This window comes from Tamandua tetradactyla, chromosome X, assembly GCF_023851605.1.
Source record: "Tamandua tetradactyla isolate mTamTet1 chromosome X, mTamTet1.pri, whole genome shotgun sequence".
Classification (NCBI taxonomy): Eukaryota; Metazoa; Chordata; class Mammalia; order Pilosa; family Myrmecophagidae; genus Tamandua; species Tamandua tetradactyla.
Genome location: NC_135353.1, coordinates 138,451,403 through 138,476,787, shown reverse-complemented (window position 1 = coordinate 138,476,787; position 25,385 = coordinate 138,451,403). Strand labels below are relative to the sequence as shown.

The 25,385-nt window shown below is 37.0% G+C and overlaps 1 pseudogene; it reads right to left on the bottom strand.

Annotated features, from left to right (window-relative positions):
* The window catches only part of LOC143672103 (keratin, type II cytoskeletal 8 pseudogene), a 48,437-nt pseudogene extending 23,919 nt beyond the window's left edge, over positions 1 to 24,518 (bottom strand).
* Between the last annotated feature and the right edge of the window lie 867 nt (positions 24,519 to 25,385).

Sequence of the window (25,385 nt, the reverse complement as noted above, 5' to 3'; positions counted from 1 at the left end):
TGGGTGGGTCACATCTCAATTGAAACAGCCTAACCAAAAGGTGCTGCCCACAATAGGTCTGCCTTCACAGGAATGGATTAAAAGAACATGGCCTTTTCTGGGGTACACAACAGCTTCAAACCACTGTACAATCTTAATTAACCACATACTCAATAGGGAAAAAATCACGTCTTCTTTGATTTTCTTTGTTTTTCATTGCATAGCTAAATGTTGCTCTGACTATTAAATACGTTAAGACATATAAAACATATACAACAGTACCTGACATGCTATGTTCTCAATAAGTATCAGATATTATTTTTGTTGCAGTCATGTCATCTGTAAACATCTACCCAAGAGGATAAGCCTGGACAAGTCTAGCTCACAAAACTTTACTTTGATTGTTTTATTGGCCAAAGGAGAAGAATAACTGAAAAGGAAAGGGGGAGGACCTAAAAGTAAATTTCTTTGCTTTTATAATTCACCCAGGGCCATATCCTTATACCACATGTATGTATTATTAAAACTAAATCTAAACCTACCTTACCAAATGTGAAGTTATAAATTTCTATTTTTCCAACCAATAATCAAATATCTTTCCCTTTAAACTTAAGAAAACTTTCTACAAGTTTAAGCATTCTAGAAAATCATTTCTTAAAGTGCAGTTATAATAAGTGAAAGAAAATAGTGAAATTAGAATAAAATTTATGGTTTAATTAATAGTGTTGTACCAAAGTTAATTCATTAGTTTTGATAAATGTATCATGGTTATGTGAAGTGTTCATAATAGGGGAAACTGGGTTAAAGTTATATGGGAATTGTCTGTACTGTATTTACCAATCTAAAACATTTCACAATAAAACATTTTTGGGGACTATGAAACATTTTTAAAAACTCAGTCAGAGGTCCACCTGCATGATAATAATCTGGGACAACTTTAAAAATACAGATTCCTAGTACTTGTTGCAAGCCTACTAAATCAGAATCTCAGAAATGAGGTCTAGGGCCCCTATTTTTTAGCAAGATTCTCAGGTGATACTTATCTTTACCAAAATCTGAAGTCCATCATGCAGCACAGTCTTCCTCGACCAGGGTTGCTTAATAGAATTGTATCCTAAAGAAAATTATTTGAGTGATTATTTTCTCAATTCTCCCAAGGATGGTATGTAACTAGTGCCACTCTAGATACATAGGAAATAATTTTATTAATTACATGCAATGGGTATCTTAGGATTGTAGGGGTTAAATTTTCAAGGAACTCTGGTTGCAAAGGTCTGACAGAACACAAAAGACATGGCACATTAATGATTTTTCATTAATTACACAAGCAGTAGCAATATTAGAATTACAAATCAGCATTTTCATCTCAGCTTTATGACTGACCAGTCATATATCCTTGAGCAATTCACCTAACAACTTTTAACAAATTCTTTATCTGAAATATCAGTGGAATTAACAGTTGATCATTAATAAATTTTCTAACTCTGGCCATTTGTAAAATGGTACTTCTCTGAGTACTTCTAGTCATCCCTCAAAGATTTAGCTCCTTCATGAAACCAATTGGTTAAACTGTCTGAATCATAGCATGTCTTTCCTGGGGGATAACAATAAAGGAATATACATAAAAACCATTCTGCAAGACACATTCAATATATGCATTAAAAATTGATAAATAATGAGGTTAAGTTGGAAAGAATAAGCCATATGTCAGCCCTATCCTTAATTCTTCTAGCTGGCAATGCCATTCAAAATTGGTACAGGGTAGGAAGAGGTGAGAGGAGTGAATGGAGGAAGAAAGAGATAGTAAGTTATTGCATCTGGCCCCTCTGACAATCCCAAAAAAGGCAAAATGACTTCTTGGCCTGTTTGTATTTTAGAGGCAACATATTTCTCCTTTGGGTGCTCTACTCTGGCCCATTTATTAAGTGACTCAAAAACCTACTGCTTTTGAGAGGAGACCAGAAAAACAAGAGGCTCTGCAACAAGTTTAGGCTGCTATGCAAGTTGCTTTGCCACTTGGGCCATATGATTTAACAGATCCAATCATGCTGGAAGTGTAAGTGGCAAATGGAGGTCTTATGTGGAACTTTTGGCAGGCCCCTATAGGATTAATCAGAACACAGACCCTTAAGATTTTTGAGCAAATTCCTGCCATCATCTTTGGATAACTACTCTCCTTTTAAGAAACTGCTTTTGGCCTCCTACTGGGCCCAATGAACCCTGAGCTACCCCATCATGAACTGGTTATTGCCTGATTCACCAAGCCTTAAAGTTGGACATACGTAGCATCATTCTAGCATCATATGGAATATACAAGACTGGTTCAAGCAGGCCCTGAAGTCACAAGTGATTTACCCAAGGTAATGGCCCAAATGTACATGGTCTCCTCTCCTGCTTTATTACTCTTTCTTTCCCAGCCCAAAGCTATGGCCTTTTAGGGAGTTCCTTACAATCAGTTGACTGAGGAAGAAAAAACTCGGGCTGGTTTACAGTTGGTTCTGCATTACATGCAAGTACCACCCTGTTTTAGTTTGCTAGCTGCTGGAATGCAACATACCAGAAACAGAATAGCTTTTAAAAGGAAGAATTTATTAAGTTGCAAGTTTACAGTTCTAAGGCCATAAAAATGTCCCAGTTAAAGCAAGTCTATAAAAATGTCCGAATTAAGGCACCAACAAGAGGATACTTTCACTCAAGAAAGGCCAATGAAGTTCAGGGTTTCTCTCTCAACTGGAAAGGCACATGGTGGACATGATGATGTATGCTAGCTTTCTGTCCAGGCTTCTTGTTTCATGAAGCCGCCCTGGGGGCATATTCCTTTATTCCATATGCTCAAAAAGTTAAACAAAGATGTGCAAGATATTAAAATGTCCCAAATCAGAAAAAAATATATAATCAGTGCAAACTAGGGTCTAAAATTAACAGTAACATTGCAATACACTTCCACTGAACATACCAGAGGCAAGATGCCAAAGCTAAATGTCAATAAGCAGGAGATATGGGGGAGAGGTATGGGATTCTTTGTGAAAGAAATGGGAATGTCCTCATGTAGATTGTGTTGTGAAGACATGGCTATGTGATTATACTAGGAACCATTAATTTTTTATTTAGGTTGGATTGTATGATATATGAATAAACTGCTTAAAATGAACAGAGAATTACAAGTGCAGGAGAAGATGTGGAGAGAGATGTATTTATTCTCTGTTGGTAGAGAAATAGAGTGGTGCAGTATGGTGGCTCCACAAGACGCTAGGGTGGGATTGCCATATGATCCTGAAACCCCATAGTTAGATATATACTTGGAGGAACTGAAAGTAGGGACTGGAATGGGCATTTGCACACTGGTGTTTATAGCAGCAGTCTTTGGAATTTGCAATGGATAGATTTGTCCTAGGGGTATATCATCTGAAGAATGGAAGAAGGATCTGTGGTATAAATATACAACGGACTATTGAGCAAGTACATGAAGGAATGAAGTTGAGAGGCATGCAGGGAGGTGAATGAATCTTGAAGATAGTATGTTGACTGAAATAATCCAGAAACAAAAAGACAAACATAATGCTTCACTAATATGGACCAACTATGATGTGCAAACTCTGAAAATTGAATGTGAGTGCATAGGTTATAAAGGGAAGGCCTATTGTAAAGTTCTTAGATTGTAATCTCTTGCAGCAGTCATATTTATTCTGGAGCTGTAACTGTTATTTCTAAATTCTGAGATGCTGGGTTCTTTGTGCATAACCTGGAAGTTCCTTGGGACTTTGGGTATTTGTATAGCATCTGAGACTCAGTGCTTGAGTTCTATAGCTATGAAGGTCAGGATTACCCCATACAGGAGCTGTTTAAAACCTGAAAATGTGAAATACTGAAACAGCTGAACTGTAATGCAGTAGCCTTGACTTTGAAGATGACTGAATAACTATAGCGCTTTCACAATGTGACAGTGTGATTGTGAAAACCTTGTGACTGACACTACCTTTGTCCACTGTAAGAACAGATGAATAAGAAAAAGAAAGACAAAAATAAATAAATAATGGGGGGAGGTCAGGAGTATGGGCTGTTTTGCATATTTTTCCTTTTATTTTTATTTTTTTGAGTAATGAAAATGCTCAAAAAGAGGTTTTGATGACAAATGCACAGCTATATGATGACACTGTGAACCACTGATTCTACAATTTTTATGATTATATAGTATATGAATATATAATATATCTCAGTAAAATAACACTTTAAAAAAGAAGTCCAAATCAAACTTTTAGAGCTTAAAGCTACAATGTTTGAGATGAAAAATACACCACATGTTACAAACAGCAGACTAGATATTCAAAAACCTATACATGGTTGTATATAGCAGCTTTCTTTGTAATAGTCCAAAACCAGAAACAACCATATTGTCCCTCAAGAGGTTAATGGTTAAAGATACTAATACATCCATATCATGGAATGCTACTCAGCAATTAAAACGAATGAACTTTTATTTTCTAGGTACATGGTCCGGAAATCGAACCTGGGTCTCCCACATGGAAGGCAATCATTCTACCACTGAACCACCCATGCACCCAGGAATGAACTTTTAAACATGGAACAATTTGATGGATCTCAAGGGTATTCTACTGGGTGAAAAGACCCAATCTCAAAAAGAAAAGTCATGTACTATATGATTCCCTTTATATGACATTCTGAAAATGACAAAATTGAGGAGATAGAGGATTCTTTAGTGGTTGCCAATGGCTAGAGATGTCGGAAGAGAGGGTGGTAGGTGTGACTATAAAGTAATAGCACAGAAGAGATCTTTGCTGTGATGGAATATTTTTGCATTTTGCATACTGTGGTCATTACACAAATCAACATATCATAAAATGTCTTAGAACTTGTGTTAGTTAGATTCAGTTGTCAACTTGGCCAGGTGAGCATACTTAGTCTTGTTGCTGCGGACATAAGCCAATGGTACCTGAACCTCATCTGTTGCTAATTACATCTGCAGTTGGCTAGGAGGCATGTCTGCTGCAATGAGTGACGTTTGACTTAATTGGCTGGTGCTTAAATGAGAGATTGCAAGGTAGCACAGCTAAGCAGCTCTACATTCCTCATCTCAGCACTTGCAGCTCAGCCCAGGCCTTTGGAGATGCAGAAAAAAGTCACCCCAGGGAAAGTTGTTGGAACCCAGGGGCCTGGAAAGAAGACCAGCAGAGACCGTCCTGTGCCTTCCATGTCAGAAAGAACCTCAGTGGAAAGTTAGCTACCTTTCCTCTGAAGAACCAACAAAATAAATCCCTTTTTATTAAAAGCCAATCCACCTCTGGTGTGTTGCATTCTGGCAGCTAGCAAACTAGAACAGAACTATACACAAACATTTTACCATTGTCAATTTCCTGGTGGGTTGAATACTGTCCCGCCAAAATTCATGTCCACCAGGAACCTCAGAACATGACCATATTTGGAAAAATGATCTTAGCAGATATAATCAGTTGGGTTAAGATGCAGTCGTATTGGATCGGTATGAACTATAAATCCAGTGAGTGAGGTCCATATAAGGCCTTGTGAAGCCCTTAGAAACAAAAATGATAATTTACTCTAACATTACAATATGTAACCACTGGAAGAAACTGGATGAAGAACATATGGAACCTCTCTCTACTATCTTTGCAACTTCTTGTGAATCTGTAATTATGCCAAAATGAAAACAACAAAAGTTGAAAACGTATCAATGGTCTAAATGCTTAAATTAAAAACAAAAAAAAATTGTTAGGTAAAATATCATGATACAACTATATACTGCCTATAAGAAATGTACTTCAAATGTACGAATGGGTTAAAAGTAAAGATGGAAAAATTCTATGATAGAAAAAACATTTTGAGTGACTAGATTAACATTAGACAAAGAAGATTTCAGAGCAAAAGATAATACCAAGGACAAAGAAGGTGATTTCATAAGGATGATAAAGTCAATTTGTCAAGATGACATAACCGTCTTAAATGTTTAAGCATCTAATAAGAGAGCTTCAAATACCTTATAGAACTATAAGAAGAAATGGACAATTCGAAAAGATATTCAGAGTGGGGTGTGAGGGTAGTTCAGTGGTATAATTCTCACTTGCCATGTGGGAGACCCGGGTTCAATTCCTGGCCCATGCACTTCCCAAACAAACAAGCAAACAAACAAACAAATGAAAAAAACAAAAAACAAAAATTCAGCAAATGGTGCTGTGATAAGGGGATACTCACATGGAAAAAGAATGAAATGTGACCCCCGCCATATAGCATACACAAAAAAAGATAGTGTATTCAATACCTCTTTCTCAATAATCAATAGAGCAGATTGACATAAAATCAATGAGGACATAGAAAAACAACAATATCAACAAACTTGTCTTCACTGATGTTTAAAGAACACTTCACTCAACAAATGCAGAATACACATTATTTTCAAGGGCACAGAAGGCATTTACCAAGATAGACAATATTCTGGGCTATATAACAAGTCCCAACAAATTTACACGTGTTCAAGTCATACCAAGGATGTTCTCTGACCACACTGCCTGATCTCAAGACTTATGATAAAAATAAGTAATCAATACAGACTGAGATTAGCATAAAGATAGATATATGGATGCATGGAACAGAGTATAGATTCCAGAAATATACTCATAAATTTTTGAAAATTGATTTATGGCAAAGGTACAAAGGCAGTGTAGGTCAGAAAGGATAATATATTTAATATGCGGTGTCAACACAAATGGATAGCCATAAGCAAAAAAAAAATGGCATTTGATCCATACTTCATGCCATATAAAAATAACTCAAAATAGATCATAGAAATAAATGTAAAAACCTAAAAGTATAAAACCTCTACATGAAAACCACTGTGATCTTAGGTTAGGCAAAGATTTCTTGGATATGACACCAAAAGCACGATGCACAAGAAAACCCAATGATAAATTGACCTTCATGAAAAAGTAAAACTTTTATTCTGTGAAATATTCTATTAAGTAGAGAATGAAAAGGCAAACTAGAGACTGGGAGGAAATATTTGCACATCACACATCTGACCAAGTACTTGTGTCTAGAATATAAAGACCTCTCAAAGCAAATTGATAAAAGAAATAAACAACCCCAAAATAAAATGGGCACAAATTTGTATAGACATCTGACCAAAGAAGATATACAGAGGACCAATAAACACAGGAAAAGAAGTTCATCTTCATTACTCATTTGAGACATGCAAAATAAAACCACAATATCGCACATCTATTAAAATATCTAATTTTTTTTTAACGATAAATACCAAGTGTTGGTGAGCATGTACGGGAACTACAAACTATAATTTACCACTAGTGGTGGTATAAGATGACATGACTACTTTGGAAAACAGTTTGCCAGTGAAAGGTTAAACGGATACATAGAGTATGAACCAGCTATTCCACTCCTATATATTTACCAGAGAGGAAGGAAAGAAAATGTTCACATAGACTTTTTATTGGGGAAGTTGGTGGAGTGCATGGGCTGGGAATAGAACCTTGCTCTCCTGCATGGCAGGTGACAACTCTACCACTGAACTACCCTCGCATCCCCCACATAGACTTTTATGTGAATGTTTATGGCAACTTAATAGGCCCACACTAGAAAACAATGACAGGTCCAACAATAGGTGAAGGAATAACCAAACTACAGCATTTCCATACAATAGAAACTACACAATAAAATAGACTGTTGATATATGCTTGAACATAAATCAATCTCAAAATTATGAGTGAAGGAAATCCCATTAGAAAAAGTATATACTGTATGATTCCATTTTTATAGTATGTTAGGAATAACAAACTAATGTATAGTAAGAGAAAGGTCTGTGGTTGCTTGGGGAGTGGAGTGGGCTGGGAAGAGGAAAGGAAAAAGATTATAAAGGGGTCTGACAACACTTTGGGAGGTGATGGATATGTTCCTTATTTTGATCATGGTGATGTTTTCACAGGTATATGTCACAACTTATCAAATTGTGCAGTTTAAACATATGCAGCTTATGGTATGTCAATTATATTTCAATAAAGCTGTTTAAAAAATAAACTTAAAAAATTACACTTTTGTCATAAATTGAAGGAGCTTGACCAGCAAAAATCAGCAAGGCAGAGATTTGTAAAAATGCAACAGTGACTCAGCAAAAACTGTGACTCTAGGAGCTGACTCTAATTTTCTGCCCTCGGAAGACAGTGGTGATAATTATCCCAATTAGCCAGTCAGGTCATTAGAAATATGGGCTCCTCATTTTAAATTAATTTCATTTGAGAAGTGAACTACAAAGACACTCCTGTGATTTAAAACTCACAGTAGTCACATATTGAGAGCATGGATTTGAGCAAGAGCAAAGTAATGCCTATATTTGGGATAATGATGGAATCTAAGATGAGGTTGTGCAGAAAAAAGAGATACTGCATATGAAAATTTCCATATTCATTTACAAAATAGAGTTTCAAAAACGTTAACCCTCCTGGCAGAAGATTATGAAATGAGAAAATTTAGAATTTTACCTAATTGGAAGGAATTGCAAAAAAAGAAAAGAAAGAAAAGAAAAATATATGCATAAGCTAGAAATTTCCAATTTTTATAATACCAGAGTTACTCAGAGAAAGTATATATTTTGGTGTTTGTTTGAGGCATTGACAAAGTTGAAATACTTGTACCAAAATGAAAGCTTGCATAAACTTAATAAAAATTCAATTGGAAAATATTTTATTCATAACTAAATATATTAAGTAAGTCTTAAAGATCTTTTAACCTAGTACAAAAATGAACCTAATTGGCATTTAAAATTGCTTCATGGGATTGACTAAGTGGACCTATGATTTTTCAATATTGAAAGTAGCATGAAAAAGCTTATACTATGTATCATTTCTTCATACATTCAAATATTTGCTCAAAAAGTATTTTTTACTATAAGAAGTAGTTAATATATTCATCTCTCAATTGTGATTACAGAACAACTGATTCAATTAACTGAAGAGCCCACAAACTGTCTTTTCAAAATTAATTTTAATAACTAGTTGTGTATAGGCACAGGCATGAATTTATCTGTAACTTTGCCATGAATTTTATACGAATTCTTGCAGTACGTAATTCATAAATGATATAGAAGACAGAGTTAAAGGAGAAAAGTTTTGCCAAATTTTCATAAATAAGGGGAAAATGTGGTATCCTTTTTCCCTTTTGAAAAGTGAGAGGCTCTTCAACTATTTGTGATGTGTTCCCCACAGTACTTATAAAACATATATCCCTGCCTAAACTGAAATATCAATATCCCTTCTTCATGTAAAGAAATATCAGCAAAACATAGAAGGAACAAAAATATCAAAGATATCTGAGGCTTATGGAGGGCTCTAAGCAACTGCTCACACCAATATTTGTTTTGTATGTATTCTTTTAAAAAAGGACATGCTGCTTATGTATATATATAAATACCTCTCGTTTCTCTGAGGCATATATATACTTCTCAGTTCTTTTTATATATTTCCTTTATAGACAATGAGCCACTGTTTAGTTTTAAAAAATCATATTTAAGAAAAGTTTAAAGGTAAGCAACCAAGGGAAACAATTGAGAACCGAGGGAAAAAAAAAATTCTTAGCTGGTCAGATTCTTTGACTGCGAGAAGTCACGCTGAGCAATTGATTCCCCTTCCTCCCTACCCCACACACCAAAGTAACCACAGAATTGAGTCTACAATGATGGTGGCACAATTTCCTCTGCCTGCTTGTCATCCCTGGAGGCAACACCTACAAATTAAAGGTTTATCTGTTGCTACCAAACTCTTCATTCAGTTAATTATTCAATCGTACATACATCCAAACAGTCATTTGTTGCATGTCTATTAAGAGCCAGGCTAGGGCATCATGCTGTGGAATGGAGCTATAAAGATGAAGGAAACATGAATACCATCCCACTCTTCAAGAAGTCACAGACTATCACGAATCACAATTGGGCAAACTTGGGTATTTCAAGACTGTGTCAAAATGTGGTGAGTAAGCAAGTACTGGCCCCATTTGAGCACTTCAAATATTCTTACTGTGTTAACTCAGTTAGCAGAGTCAATGGATCACACGGTAGGTACAATCCATTGCCTCCTTTTATAGAAGGTGAATTTGAAGTTTGGACAGCTTTATGTGTTCAAAGATATTGAGGTTTATCCTTTGAAAGAGTAGATGTAAACTTGTAGTGTTAGTTAGTATTTTAAAAGTAACTTCGAAACTATAAGCAAGCTGTGCATTTGAGTTTTAGTCTCACAGAGGAACAATATGTAAGAATGCACCCAGACATGAATAGACATCAATTAAGCTATACATTAATCACCATTGTTTGTGTTCTCTCATCTATCGCCCCAGACTTGGAGGCACCATGCACTATTTATCTTCGAGGATGTAAATCCTAAAGGATGTAGTAAATAATGGAGATAAGAAACGAATGAAGTTCTCCAGACCTCTGGTACGTGTTACCCAAGATAACTAACTTTCTTTGTCTCTAACGTGTGTAAAAACTACGCAGAAAATCATTACTGGGAAGCAGATTTGGGAATTTTCTCCTGCCCTCCCACCCGTGTAAATAAACCCACTGCTCGTTTTTCCTCCACTGCCCATTCGGTGTGTCTGTGTATTAAGCCATTCTGAACACTGAACACAGATTGTGGAGGAGGGGAGGGAGTGGCTCTTCTACAAATTGTGGATCTCCCACTGCAACCTGCACATTCTGGTGCCAGAACCCATGCCTAGCCAATCTCTTCACTAAAGGTTGCTCAAGATGAATCAAGAAGAAAGAGTAGAGATTTGTAAGGGTTTTTTTTTCACACTCTTCATCATAGGGATCTTCCTCTTTAAGGGGGTATAAATCGTTTTGCTTGTACTGAACAGACATTTGCTTGCTTATGGCAGTTTCAATGAGTTTTTGAGCTACCCCTAAAAAAGGCTTAGGCAGCAGCCTTGAAGGATAAAAGAAGTCCCTAAATTGCGGGATGAGACTGATTCCTGGGATGGGAAGTGGCATTGCCTTGGGAAAATGACAGGAAAGTAAGGGTTGAGAGCTCAGCATTCGGGCCATGTAACTCATCTTTTCTTCAGGAAAGGTTCCTGCAGAAGTTCGGCACTGCTGCTGCTGGATTTGCACTGCTTTGTTTGCTGGCTTGGGTGGCGTTCCAAGGTCCCACTGTACCCTGTTTTTATTTTATAAAGAGGTTTTAGTGAAATTAGCCTGTTGACAGTTTACTTACATCCCCCCCCCCCCCCCGAGCTCAGGCATGAATCCATAAAGGGCTGCTCTTCAGACACATCTGAATATTGGGCTATACTGGAGTTAGAACTGTTCTGCCACTAACAAATTAAGTTAAGGCTTTCTTGCATGATTAAGCTTTCTTTTAAAATGAATTATCTTCAAGGAATTTCCCGAGATCTTGTAAACTGGACACTGATGGTCCAGGTGACTTGTTCATTAGACAAACTTGGGCAGACACAAAGCCCAGAGGTGTAAAAAGCAAAGGCTTTAGCCACCCCTGCCACACCATTCTGCACTGAGGCTGAAATAAACTGGACCATACCTATTTGCCTTTTTCCCCACTATTCCTCCATCAAACATCTCCATTCTCCCAGGACCCTCTGTTGAGCATTGAAAATACAAAAATGAACACTTCACAGTCTTTGGGAGCAAAGACCTTACAAATACAAGAGAGGTCTCTGAACAATGATGATATAATGTGGTAAGAGTAAAATCCTAGACTTTCATTTAGTAGAGTACTTGCACTAAAGAAGGAGTGATCAACTGGCTCAAAAGACTGACATGTATTGGATAGGAAAAGTGTCTTATAAAAGGTGATATTTAACCAGAGTCTTGAAGGATGAGTCTGAGATAATGAAGATGCAGTGATGGGGGTTGGCAGAGGGGGGCAGGGCAGGGAGGGAGAAAAGGTTGCCAGACACAAAACCAAAGGTTCAAAGGCCCATGGTAGGTGCTCAGAAAATATTGAATGGTGGAGGAATGAATGAATGAGTAATAATGAACTATGTTTGTTTAATACACATCTTTGTGCTGAAATGCTGCCATGAAGCCACCAAGCTCTAATTTTAAACCAAATCCCAATACTGAAATGTGATGGGGTAAAATAGGTTGCCACCACTGCGTGAGCTCTTAATGTACAATGCTATTTATTCTATTGGAAGGTGGTGGCATTAATGGTTGCCTTCTGAATAAAAACATTTCCTTAGTCCTCGAGTATAGGTACCAATTTCTTTAAAGTGGATATTGACGTTATTGCCAATTGCTGAAATTAAATATTGCAGATATCATCAATAATGTTTCAATGTCAGCATTAATGTCAGCAATAGTTGGCAACAAAGCCAATATCTTGAAGTTTGCTTACAAAAAAAGGGCAACTCAACTCAGGAAAATAAGGCAGAGTAGTTTGATATGTATACCAATATGGGCATCAAAGATTGAGATAATATGATAAGAAATGAAGGACAACAATAATCGAAGAGTTCACAGGTTATGTCCCAAAACTCTTAATGTTAGCTATATCAGAAAAGTACACTTTACAAAGGAAACTGATAAAAAAAAAAAGATGCATGACCCTTGTCTTAGTATGTCTACAATAAATCATGAAGCTGGAAAATGTGAAAGTTAACCCAGAAGTCATTGCAGGGCAAAGAGAAAACCTAGACTCTACTCAGGCTACTACGTGGAAAGGCAAAATGAGCCAGATGGCAATGAAACAGAAAGAATAACTTCTTGGGGTAGGATTGATGACAGGATTACTTTGAAAATGCATCTATCTCTTTTATACAAATTAAGATTACAGCTTCATAGAGTGGCTTACTTATTTTGAATTTATAAATTTCAAAATTATAGCCTTCTTTCTTGTTTTTCTTGCTAGTTATCATGCAAAATTTGTCCTATAGTAATTCCATGCTCCATTGAATCTATGGAATGTTGAAAATTTCTGCATAGAACCTATCAAAAAGAACAGACTACTAGCCTTCTGAACCAGAAACTATTCCCAGTCCCATACAAAGAGATTTTAAAGGAAATTTCTCCTCCTAAACTGACTAGTTTAGACTTAAGGAATTCTTTTAGAGGGAAATGGCTTTTTTGCCCTTCAAATTCCACTATATTAGCAATCACAATCCTGTTTCTCTACACAAGATTGGACCTAATTAATTCAAAGTTGATGATGATGACAATAGTAATGACAGTGAAGTAATGACTCTTGGCCTAGTCTTTGAAATGAGAAAGGCTAAGACAATCCATCCACTCCAAAAGTACTTACTGAACATTTGCTTTTTCTGGGCACTTAGGATAAAAAAAAAATTAGGTGTGTTCCACACTAGCAAAAGCAAAGCAAGATTGAGACAAATGAGCATCCTGTACACTTAAAAATATTAGATGCCGTTTCATTGAGAATACATAAATCTGAGCTTTTGGCTACAAACTTTTATTTTTATATCTTTATATTTAAAATGAGACATTTATTGTTTCATGCAAAATATTTTATTTGAAATAAATCTTTCATTCCTGACATAACTGGATAGCTACATTATTTTCACTAAGGATAAAATTATCTTACATGGATATAGTTACAAAATCTTGATCAAAGTATGCTTAAAAATCATTTTCTTCCTTATTTTCAATTTGACAATCAATTTTTGAAATTTCCATAGACTTTTTGATCTCCCGTTCTCCATTTTTACTTCTTTGTTTTCTGAACTAGATACTTAAAAACATTGAAAGCTTTTAAATGAGGCAATAAAATCAATCACCTATTTCCAAAAAAAAAAAAAAAATGATTTTACTTTTCAGTTTAGGCACACCTCATTTTATTGCACTTCGCTTTGTTATCCTTTGTAGATACTGTGTTTTTACAAGTTGGAGTTTTGTCACAGCCCTGTGTTGAACAAATCTATTGATGCAATTTTTCCAATAGCACGAACGCACTTTGAGTCTCTGAGTCACATTTTGTAATTCCCTCAATATTTCGAAGGTTTTATTTATTATTATATCTGTTATTGTGATGTGTGATCAGTGATCTTTGATGCTACTGTTGTAATTGTTTGGGAGTGCCACAAACCATGCTCAGAGATAGTGAGTTTAATTGGTAAATGTTGTCTGTGTTCTAACTGCTCCATCAACCAGCCAGTCTCCCATCTCTCTCCCTTTCCTCAGGCCTCCCTATTCCTTGAGACAAAACAATATTGAAATTAGGTCAATTAATAACCCCAAAATGGCTTTTAAATTTTCAAGGGAAAAGAAGAATAGCATGTCTCTCACTTTAAATCAAAAGCTAGAAGTGAGGAAGGCATACTGAAAGCTAAGATAGGTGAAAAGTTGGGCTTCTTGTGCAAAATAGTTAGCCAAACTGTGAAAGCAAAGGAAAGTTCTTGAAGGAAACTAAAAAGTGCTACTCAGGTGAACACACGAATGATAAGAAAGCAGAACAACCTTATTGCTGATATGGAGAAAGTTTTAGTGGTCTGGATAGAAGATCAAACCAGACCTTGCACCAAAGCCTAATTCAGAGCAAGGCTCTAACTCTCTTAAATTCTGTGATGTCTGAGAGAGGTGAGAAAGTTGCAAAAGAAAAGTTACAAGCTAGCAGAGACACCGTTAATGAGTTTGAAAAAAAGATGCCATCTCCATAATACAAAAGTGCAAAGTGAAGCAGCAAGTGCTGTTGTAAAGTTGCAACAAGTTATCCAGAAGATCTAGCTAAGATCTTTGATGGAGGTCGCTACACTAAGCAACAGATTTTTCAATGTAGACAAAACAGCCTTCTATTGGAAGAAGATGCCATATAGGACCTTCATAGCTAGAGAAGAGAAGTTAATGCCTGGCTTCAATGCTTCAAAGCTTCAAAGGACAGACTGTCTCTCTTGTTAGGGACTAACACAATTGGTAACTTTAAGTTGAAGCCAATGCTCGATTGCCATTCCAAAAAACTTAAAGGTCTTTAAGAATTATGCTAAATCTATTATTCCTGTGCTTTATATATGGAACAAAACAGCGTGGATGATGGCACATCTGTTTATAACATGGTTTAATGAGTATTTTAGGCCCACTGTTGTGACCTAGTGCTTCAGAAATATTACTGATCATTAACAATGCACCTGGTCACTCAAGAGCTCTTATGGAGTTGCATAGCGAGATTGATGTTTTCATTCTATTAACACAACATCCATTCTTCAGCTTATGGATCAAAGAGTCATTTCAACTTTCACGACTTATTATTTCAGAAATACACTCTGTAATGCTATCACTGCTATAGATAGTAATTCATCTGAGGCTTTGGGAAAAGGAAATTGAAACCTTTTGAAAAGGATACACCATTTCAGATGCCATTAAGAACATCCATGATTCATGGGAGAAGGTCAAAATGTCAACATTAACAGGAGTATGGAAAAAATGTATTTCAACCCTTAAGGATGACTTTAAGGGGTTCAAGACTTCAGTAGAGGAAGTACCTGCAGATGAGGTGAAATGGTAAGATAACTAGAATTACAATTGGAGCCTGAAGATCTGACTGAATTGCTGCAATTTCAAAACTTTAGTTGATGAAGGGTTGCTTCTTATGATGAGCAAAGAAAGTAGTTTCTTGGGATGGAAACCACTCTTGGTGAAATAAGTCAAACACAAAAGGACAGATATTATATGATTTCACTAACATGAACCACATATAAAATGTAAACTCAGAGTCTTAAAATGTAGAATATAGACCTAGAGATAGACAGGAGCTGGAGAAGGGGGAGCATTTACCTAATACCTACAGAATGAATAATGAGGTTGAAATTAAATGTTTGGGAATGGATAGAGGTATAGTACTTCTTTATTGGGATTACAAGTAATAGTGCCATATTGTAGGTGAATTTGATTGAAAACGTTTGTTTGAAGTCATGTATCTCTCCAATTAACATTACAAATATAAATAAGTTCTTGTATGAACTACTAGAAATGTATTGCACTTGTACAAAGAGTTAATAATAGAGTGGTGTTCTAGTTTGAAAGTGCCAGAATGTGATATACCAGAAATGGAACAGCTTTTTAATAAGGTAATGTGTTAAGTTGTAAGTTTACAGTTCTAAGTCCATGAAAACATCTAAATTAAGGCAAGGCTATGAAAACGTCCAATCTAAGGTATCCAGGGATGCCTTGGTTCAAGAAGGCCAAAGATGTCCAGGGTTTCTTTCTCAGCTGAATGGACATGTGGCAATGTCTGTTAGCTTTCTCTCCAGGTTTCTTTTTTCATGAAGCTCCCCGAGGGGCATTTTTCTTCTTTATCTCCAAAAGTCTCTGGCTGCATGGGCTTTTATGGCTCTGAAGCTTTTTCCAAAATGGCTCCCTCTTAAAGGGTTCCAGTAAGCAACCCCACCTTGAATAGGTGGAGATACATCTCCATGGAAATCATTTAATCAAAATTTGCCACCTATAATTGGGTGGTTCACATTTCCATGGATAATCAGAAAGCTCCTACCCAGCAATATTGAATGAGGATTAAAGGACATAACTTTTCTGGTGTCCACAACAGATTCATACCGGCACATTCCACACTTTGGACACCCAAAAGATATGTTCTTTCCAAATGCAAAATACATTCATTCCATAATAATATTAGAAAGTCTTAAACCATTTCAGTAACAATATGAATACAATACAGAGTCAGAAACAGTAGAAAATATCATCAAAGTTAGTTACTGGAATGGTCTGTCTGAAGGTCAAATTCTCTGGCTCTGGAACTATAATACTCAGAACAAATTATTTGCTGTCGACATACAAAGGATGGGTAGTCATAGGACAAATGCCCCCATTTCCATAGGGAAAAACAGGAAGGAACACAGGGGTCATATTCTCTCAAGCATTAGGGACACACAACTTAATAAATCAAGCCCTCAGTCTTGGGGTTTGCCCTTACAAAACTTATTTCTGCAATGGTGAAGCTAAGCACACTTATAATTATGTCTAAGAGTCACCCCCAGAGGACCTCTTTTGTTGCTCTGATGTGGTCTTTCTCTCTCAGTCGACTCTTCCAATAACTTCACTGTCCTCTCCTATACATGAGACATGACTCCCAGAGGTATAAGTCTCCCTTGCAACGTGGGACATGACTGCCAATGATGAACCTGGCCCTGACATCATGGGACTGACAATGTTTTCTTGACCAAAAGTGGGAAAAGAAATGAAACAAATAAATTTTTAGTGGCTAAGAGATTTCAAACAGAGTTGAGGTTATTCTGGAGGTTACTGTTATGCAAGCTGCAGCCAGATATTGCAAATTGCCACAGTATGCCAAGCCCCATCCAACAGCATTCCTGAAACTTGAAAGAATACTTCTAGTTATATACTCAAATAAATCAAAAGGAAGGACTTGAACAGATATTTGTACATTGATGTTCATAGTAGCATTATTCACCATTGCTAGAATTTAGCAACAACTTGGGTTTCCATCAACTGAGTAGCATTATTCACCATTGTTAGAATTTAGCAACAACTTGGGTTTCCATAAACTGATGAATGGATTAACAAAATGTGATATATACATGTAATAGAATATCTTTCAGCCAAAAACAGAAATAATGTTCTAATGTGACAACATCAGATGTGACATCTATGTGACAAACATAGATGAAACTTGAGAATGTCATAATGAGTGAAATAAGACAGACACAAAATGACAAGTATTGTATAATCTCACTGATATGAAATATTTAGAATAAGCAAATTCAAGGAGTCAGAAACTAGAATATAGGCTACCAGGCACCAGGTTGGGGTAAGGAAGAAAAGTTAGTCTTTTTTTTTTTTTGGCATGGGCAGGCACTGGGAATCGAACCAGGTCTCTGGCATGGCAAGAAAAGTTAATCTTTGAAACAGAGTTTCTGTTGAGGTGATGGAAAAGTTTTGGTAATGGATGGTGGTGATGGTAGCACAACATTTTGTAAGTAATTTATAATAACTGAATTATATACCTGTTTGTGATTAAAAGAGAAAATTTTAGTTTGCATATATGTTACTAGAATTAATATTAAAAATAAAATGGAACTATATAGCATGAACAATGAACCCTAGTGCAAACAATGGACTTTAGTTAATAGTAGAATTATGACAGTACTCTGTATTTTCTACATGATTCTTTTAAAAGCCTACAGCTCATCGAATAAAAGAATATGCATCTCTATGGCCAGATTCTAACTCTAGTTGATTCAAGCTGGAGTTGAAGGATATATAAAAGTTCATGTTGATACCACATTCAAAACATGCTATCCTTTGCCCGAAAGGGCAAGGCAGTGCTCTTGGCTGTCTAGGAATGTTGTTCACACAGTGCTGTCAATGCTGGTATGTTTTGCATTACCCGCAACACGATCAAGGAGAACCATGAAAATGCCAGTGGGTCAGGATGGCAAGATGTTGGGTAAATGTCCTGAAAGTCAACATCCTTAGATGTTTGTGCTCTAATTTGTTAGGCTTATTGGATATTTGAAACTGTATTTGCTCTGATGTAATATCAAATGACTTCTGCAAAGTATTTTTTGAGGCCTTCAAATATGTCTTTGCTCCTCCAATAATATCGATGAAAACTCTGAGCCATGGGCAATGTTTTCTCTTAGGAGCAAGGAGGGGTTATTCTACATATCCATATCAAATTATTTTACCTAGACTAATGATACTAACACTGAGATAGCGTATGTACCTCCCAGATTGCCTGTTTTGTAAGTTCATTTTTGTATAAATGCATTTTATATACTATCAACTATCTATTTTATATGTTTTGGTAAATAAAGGTTGGAAATCTATTCACAGAACAGGTGCCTTGGTGCATAAAATAGCAACAATAAAAAGGTTTTTATATTTCCTTGACACTATTGATTTGAAACTTGAAAACCTTAAATAAATTTGTAAATCAATCCAAGATCACCTGAATGCAACACAACTCAAATGCTTTAAAGTTGAAAACTTTTACATCTAAAAGTCATCTTAGAAATGATATACTTAAGTCTTCACACATTTAATATAGAAGACTGAGGTTTTTAGGTTATGGCTTGTTCAATATTCCTCAGTAATTGTAAATATCCTGAAATTAGTATGTTGATTCCCTGTCTCCTAACCTTGTATTCCTTCCCTTGCTCTACTGTGGACATCCTTATATGATTTTCTTTTATTTAAATAGAATCATAGATTTCGAGCACTACATACTACACTACAAAGATCACATTTACCCTTGTTCTTCCAATGGATAGAATTTTTGTATTTGCAGATTTTAAGCTACTAACTTCTTAAAGACACTGATATATGGTAACAGAGTATTATTTAAATGTAATCCCCAGATAATCAACTTCCCTTTAAATAAATGAAAGTGAGTTACATTCTTAATGGTATGTTTATTTTGGCACAAAAAGTATTCTGATATAGCAAAATAGTTCATACTGTGCAGAAATGATAATGGCAATTTGTCAGTAACATACCTATTCTAAAGTAAATGAACCTCATCACTATCCTTAAAGAGCAGTATCATTAAATGATGCTTATAAATTGTTTCAATAGCCAAGGAGTCACTAATCCAAATGAGTCATTATGTGGTAGAAGTCTTTACTAAGATTCTCTCTGTGAAAATCAACTGACATATGTCCTTGCAAAAACAAAAACAAAACAAAATAAAAACAGCAGACTGCTCAAAGATCTAGTCTCATAAGTTCTGCACAGTTTGTATGTGCACTCACAAAATCACTAGTTATAATTTAGGAATTTAACTTTTAAAATCAGACATTCATGAAAGCGCACCGGTAACCTCAAACTCTGCTAGAATTCAATTTGGCTTACTTCAGATAGAGGACATTGCAAAATGATTCAACAATATTTCCCAAGACTATATTTCATGTAGATTGAGCAATGAAAGCACTCTCAGAAACTAGATCTCAATCCTTACCATCAGGCTGTGTTGGGTTACCCTCCCCTACATCTCAAAGAGAGGGCTTCAGAGGCAGCATCTGGGTTCCAAGCCATGCTTTGGTAAATACAAGCTGAGCAGGTCCTCACTAATCCATAATTTCCCTATCTATAAAATGAAAACAAGAATACCTGTCTCATAAGTTGAAGGGAAGTCAAATAAGATAGTGCTTGTAAAATAACAGAAATACCAGAATTGCAATGGCTTTGGAAATATTTACACATCAAAATACTGTGATTCAGCTTTGCTAAAGTAAAACCACAAGCCAAGTGTTTCAATACTGTTTAAAGAGAAAATGTTAAGGGAAATAATTGTTTTTAACAAAAGTGCTTTTGAAAATAAAGGATGCAGGTCTTATCACTAATACTTATTGTAAAGGGAATACATAAAGTTGGGTAATATTTGCAAATCTAATACTGAAAAAGCACATGGTATGATTAGCATTATTATACACATTGACTAATTTAATGAATCTTTATATTTTATTTATTCTGTCATTATGGAATCTATTTTTGAACAAGTTTGTTGCAAATAGAGACACTCTCCTGTAACATTCTGTTTTCATTTGCAGGGCTTTATTTTTATCTACAGTGCAATATAATCCTTAACCCCAAGACTGTAATTACAAGATACATCTTGTACATGCTTTTTTATAGAAAATGTTATTTTTTGGAATTTTTATTACAGGAAATTGGATTTATGAGACACAATTGCAAAGTACACTCTGATATTTAGCTCAAAATCTATGTCTGTACTTACTAAATGTTTTAACACATCCTCTGTATATGTGGCATGGATTTACATCTCCTTTCAAGCTTGTTTGCAAAAAATAAATTTGGGGCTCTAACACATTCATTTCTGGAGGAAACACAGAGCTCTTTTCTTCTACAATAGAACATACACAGCCCAATGTTAACTGTGACTACTGTGATTATTACTTCTGTTCTTATTCTCTCTTCCTTTACCTGCACCATTTGACAACGCCTCTAAGGAAGATTAAAATGAAGATGGAGCAATTCTGCTTCTGTTAGGATAAATCAGAGTTTAACACACTGGGGTTCAGAATTGAGTGAACTGTCCTGCTGAGACCTGGGCATTGCCTTAATCCTTTTCCTGACTTTCTTATAATTGCCTACATACTACACCCATCCTAAGATATAGGCCCTGCCCACTCTCGCTATTTCCCTTACTGAATACAGGTGTCCTGACTGGAAATCAAACTTATGGCCAGTGCCTGGTACCAAGTCCCAAAGTCTGTTGGTTTATCTGCACCTCCAGACAAATCCTTCTCCAAAATACCCCAGTCACCTGCCTGTCAAGGAAGGTGCCTGTCAAGGCACTATTATACTGTGCCTCTATTATACCTCACAGCAAATGAAAATAAATTTAAAATCCTGCAATTTGCATCTTGGAACTGGTGTTGTTTTCCCCTTTGAGTGCAAGGATGGGCCTAGCTAATGGCATCAAGACAGAAACTGTCAGTTTAGTAATTGGTTGGCTTTAGGAATAGAAAGATAAAGAGAATCTTACTTGGTGAACTTGCCATTTTCTTTTATCCTCACTATTGGAAATACCCAGGGTTTAACTGTGGGCTGTATACACTGTAATTAAGCAAGCACAGCCTAATTATTATAACAGAAAAGATAATGATTTCTGTGTGGTATTTTAGCAAGTGAATGATAAATTAATGACAGCATCAAGCTTTCACCACTAATGTTAGAGGCTGATTTCTGTTTTATTTTTGCCTAAATATCGCTTTATGAAAAAAATTATAAATTCTAACATATTTAAAGAAATAACCATATTTTATTCGTTATTGATCATCGTTGAAAAACATCAGGATAATAACCTTACTATTTGAAGGATAAACTGAAAGCCAAGTGATGAAGGTACTGTTTCACTGCTGCAGCCATTCACTGCATTATACTTGTTTGAACCCAGCTGTGTGATTGAGAAAAGTTATATTACCTCTTTGACTTCAGTCTCCCCATCTGTAAAATGAGACTTTTAAAAAGAGCATCCAGTGTAACTAAAAGCAAACATAGGGGTGACAGGCCTTTCAGTTGCCAGGTCTGTGGTGGCCCTCAGTGGTGGCCATCGCCGGTACTGGCCCAGTGCTGTCACACACACATGGTCTCATGTGTCATCCTGTAGATTCTCTTGCCGTTAGGCCCCTAGACTCCTCTTTCATGCTTTTCTCTCTTCTACTTCTGGCAGCCCCAGATCTCAGCACTGGCCGCTTTCCCTGGTTTCTACTGGACACTTTGTCAATGAGCAGATTTGCACTGCAGGGTCTTCTTCCCTGTGGCAGGGAGGAGCTGTCACCCTGAAAGCAATGTTACTTGGAGCTGCTGAGCTTCACATCTTTTCTGGGGTGAATGATAAGCTAATCTACCTCTTGGCAATCAAGCTCCGAGTAGCTCAAAGGGAAGAAGAAAAAGGAAACTTGCACACCTTTATGTTGCTTCTGTTTTGACTTTGGTTTATTGGTTAGCTTTTTGGAAGGGGAGCTGAGCATGAAGGTGTGTGGGGAGTGGCTGGAAAACTACTGAAGACAGGAGGGAGGAAGGAAATTTGCATTTTTGTGTGCTTTTCTGCAGAAAACCTTAGGTGAGGGAGGTGGAATGGGAGCCGACTGGAAGGGAGGCAGCGAATGACTCCAGATCTCACTTCCAGTCGGTTCTGTACTCAGATCTGGGACTATGGACAAACCGGTCCCTGCCAGAAGGGACAGCTGGAAACACGACATTTCACTGTCCAGTCTTCCCTTATGGGCCCAGGCATAAAGCTCCTCTCTGTCTTCCTGGGATTGTACTCAGTGCTGTACTCCCCTCCCCTAACCTAGGCTGTTTCAGAACTAGGGACATGTTCTATGTTTTCCATGGTCCCATGACGGACTGGCCCCTTTGCCACTGTTTATCTGACTCACTTTCCAGCCAATCCATTCTTACCGGAGCTCACCTTGGAAGAATGAAGACTGTAAATGAAGAGGATTGGAAGTGGAGGAAAATTGTGTTTATCTGCTAAAAGACCACTAGAAATACCAGTCCTCATTTTTTTCCAGACCTGATTCACCTCAGACCCCCTGAATCACAATCTACATTTTAACAAGCTCCCCAGGGGATAAGTTTGAGAAGCACTGAGTTACAATGCTGTGATATGAATATTGAGTTCTTGACAGCTGAGCCCTGTATAAAGTTCAACATTTCCTTTCAGGTCATTGAAATAGGGAAGCTGAAGGATAGCAGTTTGCGATTACCCAGGGCCAATATGTGATGAGGGTGTTCCTGTGTCCCCCTCCCCGAGTCATTCCACGCCTTGGGCATCTCCTCTGCTCAGCTGCCTCCATGATGGGTGCTGTGTCTGGGAAGGACAGTAGGACATCTGGCCGGATCAGCAGGGAAACAGGAAAGCACACTGCTGCCCTCTGCCTCCCCTGTAGAAGAGGTTGAATCCCTGGGCTGGAACGTTTCCTGTCAAATCAGTAGGAGTCAGAGGGGAGAAGAGGAACTAAATCTCAGGTCAAGCTGAATAACCAAAAGTTCAGCAAAGGCCTGAGGAATTTGGGGGCAGTTTGAAGAAAAATCTCCCAGTGGCTATTGGTGTTCATAGATATATTACTTTGAAATTTGGTCTTATCAGTTCCTTCTCACTTCCAGATAAGAGTCCCATCTCAACAGACCATTTTCTACCAACATCATAATTCTATTCTCCTTATTCTTACTGCTGAATTTGCATTATAAAGACTATCATTGATGTTGCATTTACTTTGTCCCAGGCTCTATAGACATAGTGTCTTATCTGATCTTCACAAGTCAGGCATCAATGAGACATTATTATTTCTACCTGACAGACAAGAAAATTGATGCTCAGAAAAGTTCAGCAATTTGAAGATTTTAGAGCTAGGAAGAAGTAGAGCAGAAACTAATTATTCCAATTACTCATATGATTCAAAAAATCCTACCATATCTATCACACCATAATGCCTCACGAATGCATAAACATGGCCTCAACTTCAGTTTACACCAAACACTTAATTTTCATTTTCTCTTCTCTATATCTACATAAATAATAGTAGTCTAAAGCCATGTATTACTTAGCCACTTTATAAAGCCTATTTACATATTTTGTCTCATTAGTATTTCTCAACAGCCCTGTGTCATGGCCAGAATGGTATTATGCTTTCTATTTTACAGATGGGTTGTTTGAAATAAGGATTGGCTAAGGAGCTCCTGGGGCAAGTTAGATAAGAAAAGTGACCCTAAAACCCATAACAAAAATTTCTTTTGGTGTGCACACACCTAGTTCCTATACATCTAGCCCTCATTCAGGTCAGCACCTGAAAAGAACAACTGAAGCTCATCAATCCCTTATTAGAATAGCCAGAGCGGGGAGGGCTCGTCCAAGTCTTTATAATGCAAGGATCCTGATCTCAGACTGTTTCTCCTACTTTGACGACTGCTGATTCTCATCTTCCTTCGAATGTGTACTTTCACTACGCATTAAAGTTTTGAGTTGTGCACACTGACTAGTCCTTGAGTTTTCCCATGGCTGAGTTTCCTGCAGCTGTGTCAAGATCTTCATGGTATTACCCCTTAGTCAGGGTCTAGATTTGTCTGAAATTCCCACAGCTCTCTGGCATCCAGCAGAGAATTCCCAGAGCTCTCCCGACATCCAGCAGAGAATACTTGGAGCTCTGTGGCATTCAGCCTAGAACCCCCAACACTTTCCAGCATACAGCCAAGAATTCCCTGGGCTCTCCCCGGCATCTGGCCAACAACTCCTGGGGTTCTCCAGCATCTAGCTTATTAAATTATGTGGCTATACACACTGACTAGTCCTTGAATTATTTCCTGTGACTGAGACAAGAATTCTCATGGTGCCAGCCCTTGGTTGAGGTCTCACTTTCTCTGAGAACTCCTGGGGCTGTCCAGCTGCACTTCTATGAAGTGAGACCATTCCCAAAATGGATACATTCAGATCTGGAGCTTAATTGTCAGATTTGAAATCCATCACCTTCAAAAAACACATTGCACAGACTCTTTCAATTCTATGCATCTCTTTGGATATTGTGGTATCTAAGGAAAGCATGAAAATTTATTAACAAATAATTTTTATTATGACATAAAGCACACACATGGCAAAATAAATATTAATGCTGTATTCAGCCAACTATGGGGACAGAGTTGAACTAGTACTAAAGCAGGATAAAATAAGACAATTGCAAGTCCCTGGTTTCCTATCCAGCTCTGAAAGAGTTCATAGACAACTGCAGGGCCCTGGTTTCCTATCCAACTCTTAAAGATTAATGGACAACTGCAGGTCTCTAGTTTCCTATCTAACTCCAAAGGAATTAATGCAAACTGCAAACTCTCTAAAGCAAGAATGTCTACTGAAGCCATGATGGTCTGTCTCTTCAGACCATCAAAACCTCCCAAACCATAAAAGCAT